Source organism: Triticum dicoccoides, chromosome 2A (genome assembly GCF_002162155.2).
Source record: "Triticum dicoccoides isolate Atlit2015 ecotype Zavitan chromosome 2A, WEW_v2.0, whole genome shotgun sequence".
In the NCBI taxonomy this organism is placed as follows: Eukaryota; Viridiplantae; Streptophyta; class Magnoliopsida; order Poales; family Poaceae; genus Triticum; species Triticum dicoccoides.
In genome coordinates this window covers 90704940-90711230 of record NC_041382.1, presented here as the reverse complement: position 1 = coordinate 90711230, position 6291 = coordinate 90704940, and positions in this window count along the sequence as shown.

Here is a 6291-nt window from a genome sequence, read left to right as displayed (position 1 = left end):
AATATTTGGTGTCTCTTTGTTGGTGCTTACTGCTGTCCAGAAACTTATTCCTATGACAAGACACTCGCATGAGGAGCGTCTTGTCTGCTAAGTAACATTTTACCTCCATATATGCTGCTGCATATGTTTTCTTCTATGCTAAGCAACGATCCTTGAGTTAGTACATGATGTGGTGTTGGGATTACTTTGTTTTCGCTGTAGTTTTTCAGTTAACCACAAGTGCATTTATGTGCTAATTTTCATAATGAACGACGGCCCTCGAGGGGAGAGGAGGAAGAATATGATGGGCGTGTGTCCCCGCGTCCAGCAAGATCAAGTCGCGAGGGCTCGCTGCCGGCAAGACCTATCCATGCCGCCATTTTCTTCTCTACTCGTGAGACCAAGTAGTACTTGAAATCGTGTGAGGAGTCGGGGGCTTTCTTGTCCAACTTCTAGTGCAAGCACATATATTGGTATCTAGGCTAGAATCTATGCGCACTACATATTGGAATAGAGAGAGTATTGAACGACAATAATGCCCCATGGCATGTTGAATCATTTCACCGAACACATGGTGCATGCGGTGTTCGACATGGACGATACCAGTCGATGAAGAGGATATGGAACTAGGGTACCACCAGCTAGGCAAGGGGCCAGTCACGTCGTCCCCGCAAATGCAAAGTCCGCCACTCAAGCCTAGGCGCCAGCCGGATAACGTTGATCCATTGGCACACGACCATCGTTCGACCCGGTGGCACAAACCCACTTTTAATCCGACGCGAGCCATGTAAACCTAGCTCGAGCATGTATATAAGGCGAGTTAGGACCCTCTCGGGAGGATCCAAGACATTCTAGTGACATCTAGACAACCACCATAAGCAAGAGTAGGGAATTACCTCTCCAGGGAGGGCCCGAACCTGGGTAGATCGCTTGTCTCATATGCTACCATCTCGGTCTGCTACTCGCATAGCCCCAACCCCGCGCGCAAACATATCTTCTGTCACTCGGCAGTACTAACGATGCCAAAACACCAGCAGTCCGGGGTGTACATGGGTAGTGGACGGGGGTGTTGGGTCCTGGATTCGTCATCAAAAGGGCAGGGGACAGCGACAACAATGTGGGACGCCTTCGGGTGGACAACACCAATGAAAGAGGAAGGGAAGCGGCGGCGAGTACAGACTCTATGGAGGTGGAGCGGACGGACTCTATGGAGGTGAAGCGGCGGCCTAGCGATAGGAGGACAAGCAGGGCGTCTAGCATGCGATGTTCGAGGTGGGTGTGGTGGCGGCACCGGGGTCTGGATGAGGGTAGAGAGAGTGGAAGAGGAGGGGTGGGTGAGATATTTGGATTTTTGCCACTTTGTTCGTGGGGCTTCGCAGGTTTGCCACTCTGGAGATTTGGTTCGCACAATTGCCACTTCAGTCGTTGCATCCTTGATTAGTATGCCATTAGCCCTGTTTTAATTGTTTTTTGGCATTGACAGGCTAGTGAAAAGACTAGCTTACCCCTGTGGCTATCTACACGAATGAATCTGATTTACACGTACGTGTATGGTTTGACCATGGGGGCTTAGTTCGTACCAGCACCAGGCATTGGCTTCGCCTGTGAGATCGCCCACTGCCGCTCTGCGCTCGCCGTCGCCGCGCGCTCGCCACCACCTCTTGCACCACCCCCGGGCTCGTTAGTCGCCGGTTGCCGCTCCGGCTCCCTACTCGCCCCGTCCGTTTGCTGGTCGCAATGCTCGCCTACTCGCCGCTAGTGTCGATCGTTGCTCGAGGTCGCCGTCGCCGCTCACCACTGGCAGTCTCCGCCCGCTCTCCGTCACCTCTTGCGCCACCTGTGCGGTCGTTGTTCGCTGGCTGCGCCTCCCACTCCCTGCTCGTGGATTGGCGAACAAGAAGTGCCTGAAGCTAATGGCAAAATGCAGTTATGCAAGAGATACATTTTACAGTACCTAATTATTCAGAGCTTTGACTGGGTGTTTGTTCTTTTAGCAATTTTTGTGTTATAATCCTAAGTTATGGACATGCTTTATTGGTACGAGGAAAGCAGGATTGATGTATATCAGTGAGAACTTGCTGTACCTTTTGTATCAACGAATGAAATTATGTGGTTTGGAAGTGTTTTTTCAGTCATTTGGTACAAACTATGACATTCAGGATTTGTAAGAGAAGAGAGATCGACCACTGTAGAATTTTGAACTGGAGAATAAACAAACAAAGATGTGCAGGTTCAGGTTCAGGTTCCATACTACCCTCCAAGCCGATCAGGTTCCATGCCGCCACTTTGATAGCGAACAATCCGCGACGCACGACGTGCAGTCAATTATCAGTGCAAGACCTCCAGCCGGCAGAGATCGGCGACGCAAGATGCCAAGAAGAATCGCTCGAGTGCCACGTCCAGGCAACTGGTGCCATGGCGCAGTTAGCTATATTATCGACAGCCAGCGTGTGCCCTCTGCGGTCAAGTGCTGACTTGTTGGCAGATACATTTGTGTAGATAACTACAAGGGTAAGCTAGTCTTTTCACTAGCCTGTTAATGTGAAAAATATTAAACCGGGGCTAATGGCATACTAATCAAGGATGCAACGACTGAAGTGGCAAATGTGCGAATCAAATCTTCAGAGTGGCAAATCTGCGAAGCCCCATGAACAAAGTGGCAAAAATTCAAATATCTCGGGGTGGGTGGGTGGGGAGGGGTCCAGGTGAGGTCAGGTGATCATGCCAACGTGGCAGATTGTCCGAACGTCCCTTACTCCTCCCCTCGATTTGACACCGCCAGCAAAGTAGGGAAGATGGTAGGCAGTCTGTACTTGCCTAGTGGAGTATGGGAGTCCATTGGAGGCCTAGTTTTCTACGGACAGTACGATCCCGACATACTGCGGGGGGAAGGGAGTAGGGGAACTTGTTGTAGATGCTTCTATGGCCGAAACAGAAAACACAAAAATGGGTTGTCCAGATCTTATCAACACTTAGGGATTTTTTTTAAGTATACAAACTCGCAAAGGGATACATATACTCGGACATATGTACTACCTCTGTTCCTAAATATAAGACGTTGAACTGCCAAAACGTCTTATGTTTAGAAACAGAGGATGTACATATTAGACTTTCTCCAAGGCGTAAATAACATGTCAGTAGTTATATACAGAAATTTACACTCAAAATATAGGTATGCACTAGATATTTCCCTAGAATAGTATTGTGACTTTTCTACTGGTTGAAATTAATTAGAACACTGCTGAAAAAATTGTCATGCAAGCTTAACGGTCCGAACTAAGAAACCAGCGCCGTTATAACCTACTGAAAGCATGTCTACCTTTCTTAAACATTATGATCTTACACGCCATCTAGGGTTTGTGATTTATATAATACCCATATATAATTAATTGAATGCATATATACATACTTCAGGATGTTCACCCGCAACAACAGAATGGATTGCCAACTGTTCTTTAACACAAGGGGAGCTTATAGACCTGTGGGCTGGAATGGAGTGGTTGCAGTACTATGCCTTTTTGATGTTTTCGTGATCTTCTGGAAGGAAGATTATCTGTCTGATATGATGCTTCTACTATGGATGGTAATGATATTTGCAACTGTACGATTCATGTCTGGGCTGACACTGAACATATGCAATCCGCGACGCCGTGCCACATCACTTTGGAGCCCCTTGGTTGCAATCCTACTGATGGTTCCCCCTCTGTCCAACGAAGTTATAGGCCCATCGACCAGTTGGATTGTATTCACAGCACTACTTGTGCCAGTGCTATTGGTAACAATAAGCAGGCTACAGTTCACCAGAATCGTCAAACTAGCGGATAGTATTCTTGGCATCAAACATGAAATTTGGTGCCGAGTTGTTATAAACTTGTGGATGATTGTTGCGCTAGGGATACAGGTGTACATGCTACGCTTAGATCCATTCATGGACGTGTCTATTATCATGATGGTCCAAGTGTGTGCCTTGGTGGTGGTGTCATTTGGCAACTTCCAGGTTCCAGCAGCAATGTTGCGTATCTGCCTAGCAAGCTTGAGATTACAGCATAAGTACAAGGATGATGAACAGAACCTGGCAGCATCTCTTAAAATCTTCTATTGGATGGTGCTTGGACAAGGAATCCTTTATGTTGTGGCTTGCATGCTCGAGTTCTTTTCTTTCATCCCTTGGAGTTTTCTTGTCCATTGTGGTGGGTTTAGATGTTACTGTGAATCTGTCGATCTATACTATGCATATGCCGTGGAGAAATGCATGCAAGATGGTGTGCTTGCTCCAAAGAAGATCAGCTTGAGCAACTTTGCCATGGATTCTGTAAATTCGGATTCATCCAAGAATCAGCTCCACAGTATTCGTTTGATGCACAAACTTCTGCAATGGGAGCCAACCAAGGCACAACTACTTTCAACACTCACCACTTCTACCAAGACGGTGGCCAGAATAATCAGAATGTTGGATCGGACAAGTCCAAAGGATACAGGTATCAGATTATATGCTGCGAAGGTCATCACTGAACTTGCAAAGAACTTTCGTGTGGCCACTATCCCTAATACAGTGCAGCTTGTATCTGCACTTCTTGACACTGATATCAGACTGAAAAGAGGAAATCCACTCCTAGACACATACAATGAACAAGAAGAAATACATGATCCAATTATCAATACAGAAGATATCCAACAAGCAGCGGACAATCAATTGCAGAGACGAAGCAAACTTCTAGTTCTGGACACCAAAAATCTGATACAAACACAAACGAGCTCGACCCAGCAAGTTGGCATCTACGAAAAGAAGTCCTTCATGCTCAGATTCTGGCAGCGAATTTCAGAATTCTGGTCAATGCCCAAGGATCAGCTGCTCACAGACTATGATCTTCTGCCTCGCGGGCCATGCGTTGCATGTGTCAGCTGCAAATACGTGGCTATACTGATTGCATACGAGGTGGGGAAGTCATTATACGGCCGAAGGGTATTAAAGTTGCACGAATCGCGCGGGCAGCATTGCGGTGTGGATATCGACCGCGCGTTGTGGCATATCCACTCGTGATTATTCGACGGAGAGAGTAATTACATTGAAATCTGCCGTGCCTGTCACGGCTGATTCCTTCGCGAATCCATGCCAAGTTGAAATACCTGACAGTGATTTCCCATTTGGGACAAGTACGAGTGATACACATGTCGCTAACAGAAAAATCTTCACCACAAGATCCAAGGGAGAGTTCCTTAGCACGTTCCTTATTACTACTCTCTGCCGTGCCTGTCACGGCTGATTCCTTCGCGAATCCTAGCCAAGTTGAAATACCTGACAGTGATTTCCCATTTGGGACAAGTACGAGTGATACACATGTCGCTAACAGAAAAATCTTCACCACAAGATCCAAGGGAGAGTTCCTTAGCACGTTCCTTATTACTACTCTCTAGTCTAGAAGAAAATAAAAGTCATCGTTTACATTAGGGATCTGGTACCCCCTCGCGTCGCCTCCCCAGGCGAGGCCAGGGGGCCAAAAAAACCAGCGCCGCTAGACTCCCCCGGCTATCCTCCTGCCGCCGGCGAGGTCCGCGGTGGCGGCGGGCTCGGTGCCAAGGCGCTAGGGCGGGCGGATCTGCAGTAGGATCCCCTTGAGGCGGCAGGGGCGTTTCTTGTGGTGCGCCCGTGGGCAGCAGGCAGGGCGGCGCCCCCAGCCTGTGCGGCGGCGGGCAGCGGTCCAGGACAGCGATGGCCTTCTCTTCGTGCATAGATGGTGGCAGCACTCCATGGATGAACGTGGATGGCTCTGCAAGATGGGTCGCGGCAACTGCGGATCTGACGTCTCGTCCAGATCCACCGCGGCGTGGTCTTGGCCAGCCGGCGGTGCGTGGAGGGACCGGTGAGGGTATGGAGGATCTCTACCGGAGTACCAGTTGCGGCATAGGTCTTCATGACAAGACTCCGCGCGGTTCTAGCCAACCACAAGATCAGGACGACACGGCTTTCGGTGAAAATCGTGCCTGACTGCGGTCTTGGCGGACGATGGCGGCGTCTCTGACGTCGTTTCCTTCTCGAGGCATCGTTGTTGCAGGTCACGTCAACCTGACCGGGAAGTTCCGGGGAAAACCCTAGATCTGGGTCTACCGGATCGGACGATGATAACATTTCGATGTCGTTCTCCATCCTGGGAGCATCGTTTTGGACCAAGTGCTGGCTGGAGGGGACAAGAGGAGGAGTGGTGTTTCGTCTTGTCCATTGATGACGGCGGATCTCGGCGGAGTGGCGCAGTGGAGACTCGGCGCCTGATGTGCGGAGATGGACTCGCGCAGGAGGGTGACGCTGCTGGCGTC